This window comes from Trachurus trachurus, assembly GCF_905171665.1.
Source record: "Trachurus trachurus genome assembly, chromosome: 13".
Taxonomy (NCBI): Eukaryota; Metazoa; Chordata; class Actinopteri; order Carangiformes; family Carangidae; genus Trachurus; species Trachurus trachurus.
The window spans coordinates 36,767,319-36,785,260 of record NC_139892.1 but is presented as its reverse complement, the minus strand read 5'-3'; the positions used below and the strand labels follow the sequence as shown (position 1 = coordinate 36,785,260).

At 41.1% G+C, this 17,942-nt stretch overlaps 1 pseudogene across 1 annotated transcript; it reads right to left on the bottom strand.

Annotated features, from left to right (window-relative positions):
- Nucleotides 1-223: 223 nt before the first annotated feature.
- LOC310996388 (steroid hormone receptor ERR1-like) lies at nucleotides 224-10,280 on the bottom strand (annotated as a pseudogene). The gene is made up of 7 exons: nucleotides 10,225-10,280; nucleotides 8,130-8,472; nucleotides 6,367-6,520; nucleotides 5,817-5,933; nucleotides 4,821-5,205; nucleotides 3,913-4,197; nucleotides 224-462 (listed from the first exon to the last, which is right to left on the bottom strand). The product of its transcript is annotated as a steroid hormone receptor ERR1-like (transcript).
- Nucleotides 10,281-17,942: the final 7,662 nt, after the last annotated feature.

The following is a 17,942-nucleotide window of genomic DNA, read 5'->3' as shown; positions in this document are numbered from 1 at the left end:
TGTGTTGTGATGTAAGTCAGCGAGTCCAGCTAACTAACTTACTACATGGTTCTTCTTCATCTACCTGTAACATGAGGTGGAGCTGCAGGTCTGGTTCTAAGCTGCGGCTGCATCAGTCTGACCCCGGCCCGGCCCGGCCCTCGGTCCACGGGCCGGGGTCCTGGGTCCTGGGTTTTGGTCTCACGGTTGACACGACAGACAGGCAGACAGACAGAGGAGACCTTCAGGCTTTGGCGTCCAGCATCTCCAGCAGCAGTTTGTGGAGCGGGACGCGGCGCTGGCGGTGCAGGCGGAGGAGGGCCTGCACGGCTCGGTTGGCCGTCTGCCGCAGCAGGGGGAGGGTCATGAGCAGCCGACCCGCCCGGTGCTGCTCCCGGCGGGACGACTCGTACTCCTGCAGCGCCTCGTGGAGCCCGTCCTGAAACCTCTGCACCGAGTCCGCACAGTCCACCGGCTCCGCATCTGTCACACAACACAACACACACAGGATGTTAGGAATCACTGACTACTCAGGTCCTTAAAGCAGAAGTAAGGTGAATGTTTGTGTTAATATAAGTCTTAAATAGTTCTATCTTCCGACAGCAATCACTTCTATAGAGTGTTTGGTCTGAAACACGGGTCTGTCAGTCACTCTGCTCTGCTCTGAGCCGAGGAGAAAACTTTCCTTGTATCCTACAACCTTTATCCAATGAGGAGATAAACATATTGTCACACCTGTATTGTTTTGCCTCGTGCTGGCGGACCACTTGTTTACATAGACGCTTGTTTATCCTGTTACATGCAGCGTCTGTTGTCTGTCTGACGTCTGTCTGACGTCTGCCCGATTTCACGTGAATGCAACATCAAGAATATGTTCCAATATGCATATATATCTAGCAGTGCGGTAATTCCTACATATTATAGGCTACCAGTGGTGGGACAGTACCGGAGTAAATTTACTTGAGTACTGTAAAATTTGGACTTTACTTGAGTATTAGATTTCTTTGGTACTTATTACTCTTACTTGAATACATTTCCAAGACAAATATTTTTGCTTTTACTCAAGTTAATTTCTAGGAAAGCTGAAAAGTACTTGTTACTTTCAGGTCTGCTCTTTTTTTCCCTTTTTTTTCTAAAATCCTATTGAACACGAGCTGTGTTTGTCAGAGAAGGAAACCCTAACCCCTAAAGCAGCACATCAGTGCAGCTGCTTTCAAAGAGTTCATTCTCACTAACAAGAGTTAAACGCTCCTTACATTCATTTAGAAAAATTATAGTAATTCATTGATGTGAAAAATAAGAAATTTGCTCTTACTTTTACTTAAAGTAAATTTAAAAGCATGTACTTTTGGATACTTAAGTACCTTTAAAAGCAAGTACTTTTTTACTCTTACTCAAGTAACATGTCGACTGAGCTACTTTTACTTGTAACGGAGTCAATTTTGACCAGTAGTCCTACTCTTACTCAAGTTTAGTACTGGGGTCGAGTACTCTGTCCATCTCTGTAGGCTACCTTTAATGTCATAATAAAAAAATACTTTAAATTATTAAAGTTCAGCTGTTTGTGAAAAAAGAGTGTAACAAAATGTTTTGATGTTACAGTTCAGTGGACAAACAGGTTGAAGAATCACTGGTTTCAGGGTTTTTTAAACACTCTAATAAAAAATAGCTATGCTTGATGACATTTTAATTTAAAATAAACACCTTTCACCTCTCCATCATTTCTACAACAACTAGAAACATCAGATTTGCTGGTCTGAAGAGACAGAGAGGTCAGGGGAAGGTCAAGTAGGAGAGAAAAACAAAGGTCAAAGTCAGCCTGTGGGTGTCTGTGTCACACTCACACGAGCATCATCTTCTATTGTGTAAACTATTGATGTTTAGGCCATTTAATGGGCCGAGCAGAGAAACTAAGACACGCATCAGACTGAATTACATTAAAACACACACACACACACACACACACACACACACACACACACACACACACACATACATCCTGTGTCTGTGTCCTCTAGCTGACACTTAACAGTTTATAGATCCAAAACTGCGTCTATCAATACAGTTTATTGATCTGAGGCTCAGACAGTGGGAGACTGACCAGACTTCAGCTGGAGGTACTCGTCAGTGTCCCATCATGAACTGCTTCATCACGGGTATTTACATTTAATACAGTCAGATGTTACTGATTAGCTGTTAGCATTGTTGCCACTGTTTTATCGTTCCCCACTGAAGCCACACGGTGAACATCTCAACTGCTCTCAAAAAGAAAAACACCAGAGAGAGAACACAAAGACTCCTCTCCCCAAAAAACAAAACAAAACAAAACAAAAAGTACATTTCTGGAACTAATCAATACAGTGAACCTTCAGCCCCCATGCAGCCACTGATCAATATCAATAACCACTCCTCTGGGATCAATACGACTCGCTCCCATCATGCCTTCCCCTCCCAAAATGAGCCCAACTTCTCCTCCATTGTAATTGTAAATCAATATCAGTGTCCATGCTGCTGTTTCTGTTTTAACAGTGCCAGTTTGTCAGGGGCAGATCTACACGGGGGGCCTCAGGGGGCCAAAGACTCTTTTCTCTCATCAGCTGTTGTAGTGATACGTTGTAGTTCATTCAGTGCAATACAGGGCCGTTGCTAGGAATTCTGGGCCCCCTTAAAGAATACTAAAGTGGGCCCCTCCCCCTAACTTTTCCTTTTTTTTTCTTAGACCACGTATGTATTATCGTTTTTTATTTAGCCTTCTTTGTTTTGATGCTAATGCAGCATTACACTGCAAAAACTCAAGTATCTTAGCAAGAATATTTGTCTTATTTCTAGTCAAAATTTAATTTCTAGTCAAAACAAATCTCATTATACTTAAAATAAGACTCATCATATTAAAAGTAGCTTGTTTTTAGGCACTTTTTACTTCTTTCAAGCAGATTTTCACTTGGAATAAGTAGAAAAAATCTGATAGTGGAGCAAGTTTATCTTTCTTATTACAAGCACAAAAAACTTACTTTCACTGGCAGATTTTTCTATTTTCTATTTTCTATTTATTGTGAATTTAAGTGAAAATTATCTAAAAACAAATTAATTTTTAGGTAATGAGTCTTATTTTAAGTGGAAAGAGATTAGTTTTGACTAGAAATGAGACATTTGGACAAGAAATAAGACAAATATTCTTGGAAAGATGTTGAGTTTTTACAGTGTACTATGAGTATTAGTCAGGGTCTAAATAAATAATAAATCAGTCATACAAAGATTAGACTACTGGGGTTTTTTATAGGCCCCACTGGGCGCTGGGCCCCTAGAGTTATCATCACCTTTCTCCCCTATACAACGGCCCTGGTGCAATATGAACCACACAGGGTCAGGTATCTGCTGTATTGTTTCACCTCCTTTCATTAAAGAGGAATTATGATGGATTTTTACCTTAATTAAGCAGCTTTGGAGTAATTGTGATCGTTAAATAAATAAATAACCTGTGACTTGAGAATGGAGGCTCTCTGTCTTCCAACTAGCGTCTCTTGGCTGAAAACCAACCTTACAAGATCAGAGCCTCCGACCTGGTGTCCCAATCTCTTATTTATGGCTGATAAAACTAGAGAATACATGTTGTAACAACGTATATGATAACGTTATCCACCGCTCTATTGATTGATTGATTTCTCGCCGGCTTCATTGAAAACAAATTAATGCACATGGCCAGGAGGAGGGTTAGCAAAACAGAGGAAAAGTGACCAGACCTGCATAGTTCCCCTTTAAAGCATCTACAAAGAACTTTCATTTTGTGTTGATTTTGGCGACCCCTGTGGACAAAAGCGGTAGTATTTTGCCAGAATGAAGACTGCATTTCCCATGAGCTCTAGTGTGTATTGTCATAAAGACGTTTATCTAATATAACATGTGTATGTGTGTGTGTGTATGTGTGCAATGTACCAGAGTTGGCGAGCGCCATGGCCTTCAGCGTCACCACCTCCTCGGGGCTCAGGTTCATCGCCTGGTATTTAGCCGTCAGGTGGCGCAGCGCCTCGTACAGGTCGGCCAATCCCGCGGCTCGACACTGACCCGCGTCCAGCCGCAGGTTCCCGGCAAACACGAGCTCCTCCCCGGCCCCGGCCCCGACCCCGGCCTGGGAGCGCCACGCCACGCCGACCAGCAGCGCCTCCATCCAGCCGCTCTGCAGCAGCGACATCTGATCGACCAATGAGAGCCCAGAGAATCCTGGTGGGGGCGGGACAAAGAAAGGTGTAACAGTCGACCTAATAACCGCTTCATAGAATAGTGTTGATCATTATATCGTAACTAACTTAGTATAGGGTATATATGGTATATATTTAATTTTGGGATAGTTTATATATATATATTTATATTTATAAGGATATCTATGTAGTATATTTTTATATTTGGAATTCTATATTTATACAGATATTTATGATGTGTATTTAGGGTATATATTTATATAGGTGTATTATATTATTTAGGATTGAGATAATTATTATGTGTGTATATATATGGTATATATTTATATCGGTATTATGTATTATGTAGTTACAAACTGAAGAATAGTTAAAAAGGGGTGGGAAATTAAAAAGTTGTTTACTTCTTCCTACTCCTTTTTCGAACAATATGCTGTGTTTTGTTATGTCATGGCTCTATTTTTTTTTTCCTTTTCTTTATTTTGTATGTACAAATAGTCACATATATTTTTTTATACATGTTCGAAAATAAAAATACATTCATTCATTCATTCATGTAGCTTTCTGCTAAATGCAGTATGTGTGTGTTGCTTTGTGGTTGTTCCGCAGCTAAAACTATCTGTCGGGGACAGTGGGTAGCTACAGTACCTGGGATCAGTTTGGCCCATCCGATCAGAACCAGCAGCTCCCGGTTCAGGAGGTCACAGAGGGTCAGCAGGGTCCGCAGGCTGCCGTCGCTGCTGGACTCGTCCTGATTGGCCGCCAGGGGGGCCGGGTCCGTCAGCAGCAGGTGGGAAATCACCTTGTTTCCTGAAAGACAGAAAGACAGGCCATAATTATAGTCCAACTCTCCAGACTCCCGCTCACACCAGGTTGGAATGAAACAAACAAAAAAAACAACTGATGAAGCGTGATGTGAACTCACGGCTGCTGACGGGGTGACTGTACGGGCCTTTGGCGTAAAAACTCAGTCCCGTCTCCACTCGTCTCTTGTACTTCTGCCGTCCTCCTCTGACCCGGTCCATACGAACACCTGAACCACAGGGAGGCAGTTTAAAGGTCCCATATTATGAAAAACTGTTTTTTTCTGGTCTCTACATACAGCTACATAAACTGATCCTCCCTACCAACTTCTAGAATGAGGAAAGCAAACGGGTCCTGCATCAACTCTGCAGCCTTAGCGCGATAAAACGCCTACCACGTCTATTTCTATGGCTGCAGTGCACAGCAAGAAACTCCTGAGCTAAATTGATGAAATACCGACCAATTTTAAGTCATAAAGTGGTAATAATCTTTGCCGTGTACCGTAACCATGTTACTTAAAGGTGCAGGCACAGAAACAGCTTGTTCTCAGCAGAGCTCATTTGAGCGACTTTTAGACAGCCGACATGCAGGACCACGGATCAGTTTGGGGCAATACATTTACAATACAGTTTAGTTGGACGTCTGACAGCTGAGTGAAATTGAGTAAAAAGAGTATAATATGGGATCTTTAAAGAGTTAGCTTCTTTGGTTGGTTGATTTGAATTTTACGTCTCTTTTAATCATGTCAAGCCTCGTTCTGCTGATTTTTGAGTCTCTTTTTATCTCTCAGTGTCTTTGTGGACACCACTGGTGTCTATGAGCGATGTGAGTGTGACGTACCCTCTCTCATCATCCCGGCCTGGAGACACTTCTGGAAGCGACAGGCCTGGCAGGCTTTCCTCCTCCGCTTGGTGATCTCACACTCGTTCATCACCGGACAGCTGTACTCAATGTTGCCTAGGTGACCACAAACAATTTAATTTAGATAAATCAAGAACAACATTTACCACACACTTTTAGCACAATAAGTATGATGAGAATTACAAACTGAATTGTGTCTTCTCAGTTTGACTGTGTGTTGTCATCCTGTCTATTCTCACAGAAATCTATAAAATAGTCTGTCCAGTCCAGTCCTGACCCCCTTCCCTCACCCCCCCTCCCCTCCACTGCCCCCTCCACCTCCCCACAAGTGTTCATTGGGGCTTAAACTGCATCATCCTGTTAACAGGATATTGATGAGCAGTGGAGAGCTGGTTCCCAACTGAGTCAGAAACTAGCAGCTGATGTTATTAAGCTGAGCGTTTCTCACACCGATCAATGTGTTGATCGGCTCTGCTCGTTAACCCACTTATTAAAGAACACGCGGCCACAGTCGACTGATCGTCCCCACCTTGTATGGTCCTCTTGAAGAAAGCCTTGCAGGCCTCGCAGGACGCCACGCCGTAGTGGAAACCAGATGCAAAGTCTCCACACACCAGGCACAGCCTTTTGGGCCCCACAGCACCCATGGGTGTCAGGTAGTCCCCCCTCAGGATGGAGTCCACCTACACAGAGAAAACACAAGGCTGTTGAGAGCTGAACCCGATGCATGATAGTATGGCTCACTCCTCACTCTGCTATACAGTGGCATCATGCAAAAGTTTGGGCATCCCTGGTCATAATCTTGGCATAAAGTTAAACATGAAACACTCTTTTGCAATATTTGAATCAATATCAGTGTATTATTTTAGTTTTCTACAGTTTTAGAGTGAAAAAGGGAAACAAAGCAGCAGCAGAAGAATGGGAAACCCAGGAGACTTGAGCTCTTTGACTTTGACCAAGGAATCAGACAAGATATTTACTATTAAAACACTGTGATAGTTTACATTTTGAAAATGTAAAAGATGAAAATAAAAATATGTTACATTGTTTAAACTGTATCTGTAACTTTATGCCTTTTGGAGATCATTTCATCTTCCACTTGCTTGAACTGTTCACATGAACAAACATTTTGACCAGGGGTGCCCAAACTTTTGCATGACCCTGCATGTCCATCATCAGCTGACACATTAAAGGGATAGTAGCATTTTTTTTTAAAGTGGGGTTGTATGATCTACAAATAGCCCCTAAGTACTTTAATTGCAGTAGAAGACTCTCTACACTCCTCCTGTTAGCAACGCCAGCCCATAATAGCCCTGCCCAGAGATTTACAACATACAATGTTGTGAAAGGACCCAAAGAAACGGCCTATTTTCACGGCCTAAAAGAGGTTTTACGTGAAAAAAATACACAGTTCCATTGTTCACTATAATATAATTTTTTCCAGCCCGTCAAAGTGCAGGAAAAACACAGTTTTTATTTGGACCTAACCAACTGCTGATCAGCAGGCGCTAACCCTGGGCGGAGGGATACGTGAGTTGGTTAGGTCCAAATAAAAACTGTGTTTTTCCTGCACTTTGAAGGGCTGGAAAAAATTATATAATAGTGAACAATGGAACTGTGTATTTTTTTCACGTAAAACCTCTTTTAGGCCGTGAAAATAGGCCGTTTCTTTGGGTCCTTTCACAACAATGTATATTGTAAATCTCTGGGCAGGGCTATGGGCTGGCGTTGCTAACGGGAGGAGTGTAGAGAGTCTTCTACTGCAATTAAAGTACTTAGGGACTATTTGTAGATCATACAACCCCACTTTTAAAAAAAAAAGATACTATCCCTTTAAGATTTGACACTAAAATGAGTTGATGAAATCCAACACACAGTCTCCATGAGGTTCCTCGGTTAAACATCCAGCCGTCCAATGATTGAAGACTATCAGTCTGACCAAGAAAACATTTGGTTTCTTCTACTTCCTGTTAGTTCAGACTCTGAGTTGCTGTGGTCATCGTTTTTCTCTTTTCATAGATGTTTGAGGATCAATGAGTTAAATCAGTATTAAAGTTTTTTTTTAACTTAAAAACTTTAACTTTTTTTTAAAAATTTTGTTTATCAGAACCTGGTTTGTCCTCCTATAGGTGGTGACCTTTAGTGGCCCAACCCTGTAGGCTGGGGACCAGTGGACTAAGTGTATGCCTATAGTTAAATCAGCTGCTGAAGTACTGTATGGGTGGCTCAGTGCGTCAAAATGTTTACACTAAACCTGACATACTGTAGCCTGTTCTTTGTGTGATTCTTCACCTGTGCTGAAAACGAGTCCCGGTGCGACGCAGCAAACCGCAGCGAGGCCTCCGTCACCACGGCGCTGCCGCCGACGCTTCCGCCGCTGGAACTAGACCCCGACGGGGAGTCGGGCTCGGGCGCTCCACAGAGGAGGCTGTAGGAGGAGGAGGAGGAGGAGGAGGAGGAGGAGGAGGAGGCCGGGCTGGGGAGCAGGAAGCTCTGGTGTGAAGGGCTGAGGGCGAGCGAGGCGTCCAGTGGGAAGGACGGACTGAGAGGAGAGGAATGGAAGAAGGAGGCCGGAGACTGGGCCTCATCAGCAGGAGAGGAGGAGGAGGAGGAGGAGGGAGAGGAGTCCAAGAGGCTGAGGAGGAAGAAGAGGAGAATTAAACCAGCTGCTGAGGTGATGGAGGAAATGACTTAAAGGCCTTTGAGTAAAAAAGAAACATGTGGGGCAGTGTTTGGCTCAGTTGGTAGAGCACCGGCCCCATGTGTTGAGGCTGTGGTCCTCGCTGCGGACGGCCCTATCCTGCGTGTCATTCCCCCTCTCTGCCTCCCATTTCCTGTCACACTCTCAACTGTCCTATCTAATAAAGGCAAAAGGCAAAAGCCAAAAAAATATACTTAAAAAAAAAAAGAAAAGAAACATGTGAACCAACATGTTGTGCAAAATAGCAGCCTATATGTGAGCGACTATGTGTAAGCTGTTCTTCTTTGCAATTACCAGCAGCAAGCATTTCTTCATTGCACACGCATGTGGAAACTCTGCACTGAGCATCCTAACTAAAAAGAAAAACTATAAGTCTCAGGCCTCTACGTGTGCACCTTGTCCGACAGGAAGCAGATTATCATCAGGAGGAACAGTCACTGCTGTGATTCATCATCACTCGATGTTCTCTCCACAGGATTAACTATTATCTGCTGATTCTAAGGATCAAGTCTTTATCGAACTGAACGTGGTTTTTAACATGGTGTTAGCACAGTGTTTGTTTACACGGGATGTGGTTTGTGTTTTTGTTGTTGCTGTCCCTATGGGAACACAATCAGCTTCATCAGAAAAGGTAGAGGATAGCTGCTTATGTACACATGTAGCCTATATTCATGTGAATTCATCTTCATACTGTTTGTGTGGAGGTTCAGTCCAGCCTGCCTCACCTCTTGGGTTTGGTTAAAACACAGGTTGTTCACACTTTGACAAATCTCTGCGTCTCAGTGTTGAAAGGTTGTGAGGTGTGTTTTTTTCTCTCTTTTTAACATTGGTATTTGTATTTTAACATTTGTATTTATTTATTTGTATTCATTTTGTTTAATACGTCGCTGTAGCTCTCCGCAGACAACGTTCCTAACAGAAAAATAAACTTCTTTGAATTGAATAGAAACTGTTGGACCTTAAGAAGTGACAGTGTGTCCTGTCTCAGGTGTTTTCCCTGTGTTATTTACCAATGCTTCATTTTTTTTTTTTTTTTTTTTTTACAGCTGATGTGGTTTCTGCAGGTTCACTTTTTCCACATTAAGTCATTTACGGACGTCAATGTGAAAACTTATTTCCCAAGTGCGTTAGGCTACTTTGCTGACGTTTGTGTCACGTGTTTTTTCTACACGTTACTGAACTAGTTTTTTTTTTCTCTCTACCTATCTATCCCACTATATGTATGAGTATTTATTTATTTATTTGTAACATTTGCATCATTGTGATTTTGCATGTTGCTGCGTGGTCTGTATCTGTGCTCGACTTGTGTTGACCACTTGCTGCACAGAGAATTGACCTTTGGGAATAATAAAGATTGATTGAATTGAATTTTTCAGTCATGTCTGAAGAAACTCAACCTGGACTTGGATCAGCAGTCGGAAAAATGGATGAACTGACACGTTTATTTAACAGAAGGTCAGAGCCACCGAGAAATTCACTTAGAATTTATCCATGTTACAACTTCAGTTACTGTCAGTGACTAAACTTTCTTTCTTTTTTTCTCTCCTAATGATTAACAAAGTGATGTAATATTCTGTTTGGGTTGGTTGTTCACACCTCTGTCTTCATGTGTGTTCTGTTTCATGTCTCCCACATGTGTACTGAAAATCAAAATAAAGACAGAAGTGAATGGAGTGAGTTTCTCACCGCTGTGTGCTGAGGAGGGGATAGTCATCGGTCAGATTGAAGGCCTTCATCTCCATCCTGAACCTGATCCCAGATCAGCTTCGACAGCTTTAAAGACGGAACAAATCTGCAGCACGGCTCCTCCAGAATCTGACAAGTCCCACCTGGAAAAACCCCAAGAGTCCTGAACAATCCTCAGTGATGCATTCACTGTCGTTCGGTCAGTCAAACAGGGGTACTTTAAGGTCCAATGGAAAAATGATAAACAGAGTGAAAAGTCCCCGTGACCTCATGCAGAGAGAAGACAAGAAGATGGTGATGATGATGGTGGGTGTTTGGATCTGAACAGATATCTGAGCTCAGAGGCGCCTGTGCTGTTATTTATCTGTTCATCATGTCATCACAGAGGAGGGGAGGGGCTGGGCCCGCAGGATGAGCCAATCAGCATGCAGCATCACTGCTCTACACAGAGGATTGACTCCTTCTTCTTTTATCATCCCTATTGATTTGGACAGTGACAGATGTAGGCCACGGGCCACGGCAGCCTGGCTGCAGCTGAGCCGGACAACTCCTTTCTCCTCCGGACCTTGAAGTACACACCAGCCACAGAGCAGAGGAAACACGAGGTGCATGCAGAGAAAACACACACAACTAATGTGTTTAGTCCGTGTGTGTGTGTGTGTGTGTGTGTGTATGTGTGTGTGTTTACAGCAAACAGAGAAGCAGAGCTGGGTTAAACAGCAGATGTGTGCTGACGTCACAGCATCAGTTCCTGTAGAACCTGAAACAAGTGGGTTAAAATCAAAATAAACTATGTTTTTATTTGACTGACTCTCCAACGAGCCCCTCCTCCAGCTTGTGAGCGGCCAATCACAGCTGAGCAGCAGTAATCGCAGCAGGTGTGTCAGTGTTTGTATCTGGTACATAGACTGTATAGAAAAGAGTGTTAGTAGTAAAACCAAAGACCCAACACGGCAGTTGAGCCTGAACTCATCACCAGACACTTAAATCATCATGATTAATGTATTCTTAAAGCCTCTTCATAAATGTCTATCGTTTTAAATGTCTGAGTGTAATTTTATTTAATTATGTGTCATGGGACTGCGGATGGAAATTAGCTTCCAGCTAAATCCGACATATTTACAGCAATTAATTGTTTTTTTTGTATGTTCATGAATATGTGAGGTCCCATTCTAAATAAACCTTTAAAAAAAAATGTGTCTTTTATGATGAATGACTCATGTGTTAAAGTTTGTTTGTGTGTTTATTAAGATCCCCATCAGCTACAGTATTCTTCCTGGGATCCAAACAGATTACATAGTGACAATAAAAGAGTACACATTTACTCTGGACAACACACACACACTGGCATGAAACACTGCTTGCATGCTTTAGATAATTTACAACAACTGAAAAGACAATAACTACATTGCAATTGACAAGACAGCTCCGTCTGAGTCTATCGTGATCGTATAAATAAAGATTCAAATGTCAAATATATAGAACAGAGAATATAACCCATATAACTCTTATATAATATCAGGGAATTTCCCTTGATATATAAGAGTTATATTACATTATTTAAAAAAGAATCTTAATCAATTAAGATATTTATCTTAATTGATCTTTGACCACCAAAATCTACTGTAATTAGTTCATCACTGAACTCAAATAAACATTTAGTGTTAAATCTGAATTCCCTCATGTTGTGTATTGTATTCGGACAAATGAACAACCTGAAAACAGTAGGATCAGTGTAACCTGTTAACAATCTTCTCCTGTTTACACTGTAATAAATGGCCACATATTCTTGACAAAAAACTGACCTTTGAGTGTAACACTGACTCAGTGCATTAGGAAATTCCAGGTTGAACATGTTTCATCGTTCCTTAGTTTGTTGAGTCTGTGCTGACTTTTTCTTTTATCTGTTGGTTTCAATCTCTTAATATCAAAAAGAAAAAAATGATTGTCTATAGTGGTCAATGTCTGCAGAAAAATAACTGGCATGGACCAGGAAACCCTGCAGGATATGGACAACAAAAGGTTGTACAATAAAGCAAAACCCATCGTGTCTGACAGCTCCCATCCACTTTATCAACAATTTGAGCTTCTTCCTTCTGGTTCCCTTTTCAGACTTCCACCAATCAAAACCAACAGATATAAACAATCTTTCATCCCAACTGCTGTCTCCCCCCTTAACTCTAAGAGGAGGATGTAGCTTATTGCACTTACAGAGCACTTTGGCCATCTTGGTTTAGCAACAGCACAGTGTGATACATTTTTATCAGTTATTTATTGCTTTATGACTGTCAAGATCTGCATAATGTCCACTGTTTATATCAGTGTTTTATTTTAATTTAATTTTTTTTTTATCTGTATTAGGCTACTGTCATTTGTGTTTTGTGTTTGTATGTTGTTTTATACTCCCCACTCCTGCAAATGAATTGCCCCATTGGGGACAAATAAAGTTGTTGAAGTTGAAATTGAAGTTATTATTATATAATATATATTATGTAATAACAACTGTCATGCAAAATGTCAGGTAAAATGACTGTGCAGGAAGCTGACAGCTCCACTCACTGTTCAGTGTCCAGTCTTTGACCTGCTGTTGTGTGTCTGTACGACGTCTTCACAGAGTCATGTTGAATGTGAGCAGATGAAACAACAGCAGAAGAGAAATGTGACTATTGTTAAGGAGACACACACACACACACACACACACACACACACACACACACACACACACACACACACACACACACACACACACACACACACACACACACACACACACACACACAGAGAGAGCTGAGGATTAACACACACACACCTGCTGCCTGTGTGTGTAAGGGGGTGGGGTGCTGAAGCTGCACTTTCTGACACCGCAAGATGAAGCAAACACTCACTCACACACACACACACACACACACACACACACACACACACACACACACACACACACACACACACACACACACACACACACACACACACACACACACACACACAGTGTTCTAATCTCACCTCAGACGTACAGGCAGCTCAGATCAGTCTCACCTACATCTGCTGTTTCATAAGAGCTGCAGAACTGGGTCTAGCTGCCTGTCTGTCTGTCTGTCAGCTGCCTGTCTGTCAGCTGTCTGTCTCACTGATGCTGTCTCTCTCACTTTATTCATCTGTTTACCTCACACATTTCATCATTGTTTCTGATATGAAAACAGTTTATTTATTAGATAGATAGATAGATAGATAGATAGATAGATAGATAGATAGATAGATAGATAGATAGATAGATAGATAGATAGATAGATAGATAGATAGATAGATAGATAGATAGATAGATAGATAGATAGATAGATAGATAGATAGATAGATAGATACTTTATTAATCCCGAAGGAAATTAATCTGTCAGCTGCTCCAAACATTCTGAAAGAAAGCACTTAGCTAATGTAGACAGATGTAACAATAATATAAAAGAATAAAATAAAATATAAAATATACCTATATATATACACATATACAAACTATCACCATATATATATGTACACACACACACACACACACACACACACACACACACACACACACACACACACACACACACACACACTCATATAAAAGAAATACAGTTCATAAAATGTCAGTTAGTGCAGATGTTGTGCCTTATATAATAAATAATATATATATATATAATAATTTATTAGGGACGACGGATGTAAATTAGCGGGCATATAATCGGGCATATTTACTGCAGTATTTTTTTAATATACCAATGTTCATCAATATGCGCTGTCCCTATTCAAATAAAATGTTATTATTATTATTATTATTATAACAGCTGCAGACGTGTGAGTACTCATTGGCCACTGTGTTTTTAACCCTAACCCTTTTTTTTATTCTGACATTGATTTAACAGATGTTGAGATTTTTCACTGAATATGTGAAAACATCTGCCCTGCTGTTGGGCCTGATGAAATATTCATCCATTCACCTGTCCTCACTGAGACTCCATATAACCTAAATCACCTAACACACCTGGTGTTGAGTTATAGTGGACGTGGCTGATGCTGCTCAGCAGAGACGTTCTGTTCAGTCCGTCAACAGAGTTGTGACAGGAGCCTCAAGTGCTGTGAGATAATCAGAGTAAAAATATCCTGAGATAAAGGAGTAAGTCTGGATCCAGAGTGAAATCCCTCTGCTCACACATCTGACCCACTCACCTGCTTCAGATCTGGGTCAATGCTGCTGCACCGAGTAACCCCGGTAACCCCCCCCCCCCGGCTCGCACCTCACACCACCGAGCTCCTGCATGACCTCAGCAGCTCGTCATCCTCCAGCTGCACAAAACTCATTCACTCTGTTTACAGTCGTCTCAGGCCCAGAGAGCCCAAAACAGTTCAGCTTAGAAAAAAAAAAAAAACACAAGCAAATGAAACCAACACATTCACTGCAGATATGCAGGATAGTGGGGTCGTTTAAGGCTCAGTCATTTCAAATTGGTGTTAAAGTTTGGTTTTCACTTCCAGGTTAAAGTTTAGGGTCTTTAGAGCAATTTGAGTCCGAGTGTCAAACACACAGATTGAAAATGGCCTCTAGGGGGCGCTGCAAAATATGTAAACCGCTACAACTTTTGATTAGATTATCCAATTTTAACATATGAGGTATGTATGGTTTCAGAATTAAAAGGATAAACTGGTATGCCAAGCATTTGGTGACCAGATTAAAAATAAATACACTTTTAGCCCAATATATTAAATGGACACAAGCAAAATTGTGTTTTTTTTTAAGATAAAGTCTGGAAATGTCCTCAAAGTTGCTATGAAACATGATTTTTAAAGTTATTGTAAATAAAGGCTGTGTAATGACTCAACTGGATTTAAGATTAGTGTAAAGAATATCCCTATAGCACAAAGATAGCTAGGATACCCATACACAAATATGGCTGCATAGCCTACGTGATATGAAGCACCCAACTTGCATGCCTTTTGTTATTGTTATTGTAGGACACTTAATGCAAAACAAAACACACCACTAGTAGCACAGACTGGACAGGGAGGAACCAGGTCAGGGTCTGAAGTTACTGAACTCAACATGTGGCCCTGATGTTCAAATAAACCAAAAATTACACCGAGCCTGTAGCAACCCAACACGTAATAGTGGACAATAATGTAATAATTTTGGCCATTTTAAATAATTTTAAATGTAATGAAGCCAATTACATAATAACTTGGCAATAATGTAATAAAATGTTTGAGCCATAGGCCTAGTATTGAAAGCCCCTTTGAAAATGTAATAACTGGTGCCAGTAATGTAATATATGTATCACTTTATTTATTTTTTTATTTTCAGGGTAGAAGATGTCCATATGTTACAGCCTCTGTGTTACAACAAGGTTGTTGACAGCCTACTATGCTTACTTCCTCCATTTGCAAATGAGAAATGGCCAAGCAAATTACATTTATCATGAAGCATGGTAGGAGTTTACTTCTCAGTGTAGATGAGACACAGCTACACAACGCAGGACTCCAAATGTTTCACAACTGTGACATCTTCTACCCTGAAAATAAATTTAAAAAACAATATAGTGATAAATATATTATTACATTATCGGCTCCAGTTATTACAATGTCAAAATTAACTTAATAACCAGCCAATAATGTAATAATTTATTGCATTATTGGCCAAAAAAATGTTATTTACAAGTTATTACATTATTTGCTTTACTACATTTAAAATGGCCAAAATTATTATGGTTTGGGTTGCTAGACCCCCTCATGGGCGTCTTCCTCCATCACTCAGAACAGTCACAGTGTAACTGCAGTGAGTTTGAGTCACTGTAGCTCTGTCCTGTGAATTAAGTGTCACTCATTCACTGTTGATGATGTTGATGTTTTTTTTCTCCTTCCTCATTTTTATTGTAAGGCTCTCAGATGATTTACATGTATTTTATTTTTTTATTTTTTATTTTTTTTGTAAAACTCAGTTCTGGATTTTGTATAAAATCTATGTGATAAATTAAGGCTGGGTGAGGACACTTGACTGCCAACATGCATTACTAGTCCGGGAGCCATGGGGTTGAACCTTGTTTCGTCTGATAAAGTTTTTTTCTTTGCTGTTTCTTGTAGCTGAGGGGTACCTCTTCAAAATCCAAGAGGGTGTCCGGTGATATCCCTTGAGCATTTTAAAATATTAACCCCTTAATGCCCAAAGCGCCAAAATCCCAGTAAAAATACTGTAGAGCCCCGATTTAGTTACTACAAATAGTCATGAGTGTATGATATTTGGCAGGGAGTATCATGAAACATAGGGGAAGGTAAAAAAAAATAAGATTCTGGGACCTGCTGCCATCATGTTTAAAAAAAATCACTGTCGATATCCCCAGAAAGACAAAAAAATCACTGTCCGTTTCACAAATTCTTGTCAAAAATGATATTTTCTACCACTTTATCTTGAACATCACTGCTTCACATGTATATAGAAAACTTCCCAAGTTTGTATGTTTCAATTTGTGCCCAGGATGACCTTTCTATCACAAAAATTGCACTTGCTATGGCCGAAAAATTGTCACTATACCTCAGATCAAACAAAACGGAATGTTTGGTCTGATGGTCAACTGTCACTTGGCAGTTATCCAACGGTTACTGGAGAAACATGATCAAAGGGTCAACATAGATTGATCAACATAGATTGAAGGTATGTATTAAGTTCTTACCTATTGTATTCAGTGTTGTGGGTTAGAGTACTTTAATTACTTTTTTCGTGTAACGTGTAACGTAACGCGTTAGTTTCGTGAGTTGAGCAATCAGTAACTTAGTTTTTTTTTTTTTAAAGTAATCCGTTACTTTTCGCCGGATAAGGAAAATAAAATCCCGACTGCAGCCTGCTTTTTGTCAGACAGACTACTGTGCAACCTGCGGATGTACTGTCAGCCGAGGCGCAGCGCTGTGATGCGTCTGTGCCCTGCTGACCTACGTTACCTATGTGTGTGTGTGCGCGTGCGTTTCAATTCGACGGCGAAAAGGACAAGAGCATAACGGTAAAATGCACTCTGCGTTGGTGATAAGCTTCTATCGACCGCAAAAAATCCACATCCAATTTAAGGGCCCATAGATCAGCTTCACGTATGGACCTGCTTCACCAGCAGCAACAAGCAGCCCGGGCCGGCTCTCAGTGCTTGCTGCTTTCAGCAGCTCCCTCTCGGCGAGTGGCAGCTCAGTTCTCCCCCGGTCCAGCCCTGGATCTCTACTCCATAGCTGCCGTAGCAGCAGTGTGATACTAGTACATTTAACCGCATTTTTTTTTTTTTACTTTTATTACACACAAGGCAGGAAGTTCACGTCTCGCCAGCCTCCCTCCTCTCCACACGTGAGTCCTCCGTTCAAACTGACAGACAGATCGAGCAGTGAAGCCGCTGAGAGGGATTCACGGCAACTCCTGAATTTTGATCAGTTCTGCGATCAAAAAAAAAAAAAAAAACCCGCTATGTGGCATATTTCTGACTGTCTTTCCTGTTATTGTTATCCTGTAGAGTTAATTTGGTTGGATGACTGATGTTATTCGTCAGGACGTGCATTTAAAAGAGGCTGTGTGTCTGTCAGTTAAGTTGCAGCATGTGCGAGGCGCTGCAAAAGGCATTTCATTTTTGGTAACGCATGAGTACTCTAACGCGTTACTTTTATTCATAGGTAACGCAGTAACGTAACTGATTACTTTTAATTGATGGTAACGTTGTAACTTA